This window comes from Belonocnema kinseyi, chromosome 1 (genome assembly GCF_010883055.1).
Source record: "Belonocnema kinseyi isolate 2016_QV_RU_SX_M_011 chromosome 1, B_treatae_v1, whole genome shotgun sequence".
Classification (NCBI taxonomy): Eukaryota; Metazoa; Arthropoda; class Insecta; order Hymenoptera; family Cynipidae; genus Belonocnema; species Belonocnema kinseyi.
In genome coordinates this window covers 3342650-3344186 of record NC_046657.1, presented here as the reverse complement: position 1 = coordinate 3344186, position 1537 = coordinate 3342650, and the positions used below count along the sequence as shown (strand labels likewise).

The 1537-nt window shown below is 21.9% G+C and overlaps 1 protein-coding gene across 3 annotated transcripts in view; it reads left to right on the top strand.

Annotated features, from left to right (window-relative positions):
* Positions 1 to 1537, top strand: part of LOC117182273 (protein transport protein Sec24A) — an 82959-nt gene that overhangs the window by 25070 nt on the left and 56352 nt on the right. The window lies entirely within an intron of this gene.

Sequence of the window (1537 nt, the reverse complement as noted above, 5' to 3'; positions counted from 1 at the left end):
ATATATTTTTTATTTTTTATTTATTAAAAATATTTTTAGATTGGACGATACAGTCACTAACATATAGTACTATCTTTTTCAAAAACTTGAGCGATTCTTAACTTTGGGCCAATTTTTTTATTTAAGTCAGTATATTTATGGGACATTGTACTATCTTTTCTAACAATATTTTTAAAAACATGAGAGTATAAAATATGGGTCTATGTTTTTATTCAGGTCAGTATATTTATAAAATATTGTATTCTGTTTTTTAAAAAATATACCGAATACATAAATGTTTAAAAACAAGATTTTCTTATAATAGAACTACCTTTTTTAAAAACATAAATGGGGAAAAAATGAGTGAATGTTTTCAGATTGGACACTATATTCAAAAAAATTTATTAGTTTTTTTTTTAAACTAAAGAGGGTTCTAGATTTGGGCCGATGCTTTTATTTTTATTAAAATATTTAGTACAATATTGTACTAACTTTTCTAACAATATTAAAAAATAAATGGGTCAATATTTTAAAATAAAAAAAATGGGTCAATATTTTCAAATAACAAAAAATGGGTAAATATTTCCAGGTTGGACGATACAGTCACTAAAATATATTACTATCTTTTTTAGAAACTTAAGCGATTCTTAAATTTGTGCCAATGCTTTTATTTAGGTCAGTATATTTATAAAACATTGTAATATCTCTTCTAACAATATTTTTAAAAACATAATGAGAGTATTAAATATGGGTCGATGTTTTTATTCAGGTCAATATATTTATCAAATATTGTATTCTTTTTTTTTAATATAGTGAATACAAAAATGTTTAAAAACAAGACTTTTATATAATAGGACTACCTTTTCAAAAACATAAATAGGGTAAAAAAATGGGTCAATGTTTTCATATTGGACAATATATTCAGAAAAAAATTTATTACAATATTTTTTTTAAACTAAAGAGAATTCTAAATTTGGGCCGATGCTTTTATTTTTATTAGAATATTTAGTACAATATTGTACTATATTTTCTAAGAATATTTTTTAAAGCATAATGAGAGTAACAAATCTGGACCAATTTTTTTTATGCAGATCCGTATATTTATAAAATATTGTGCTATATTAAAAAAAAAAAAAACATTTTTTTAAACATAAATAAGGTAAAAAATGGGTCAAGGTTTTTAGATTGGACAATACATTTAGTAAAATTTATTACTACATTGTTTTTTAAAACAAAAGAGGGTTCTAAATTTGGTCCGCTACTTTTTTATTTTTATTAGAATATTTAGTACAATATTGTACTAACTTTTCTAAAAATATTTTCAAATAAAAAAATTGGTCAATATTTTCAGATTGAACGATACAGTCACTAAAATATATTACTACCTTTTATAAAAACATAGGCGACTCTTAAATTTGGGCCAATGCATTTAGGTCAGTTTATTTATAAACCATTTTACTATCTTTTCTAAAAATATTTGTATAAACATAGTGAGAGTATAAAATATGGGTCGATGTTTTTATTCAGGTCACTATATTTATAAAATATTTTATTCTGT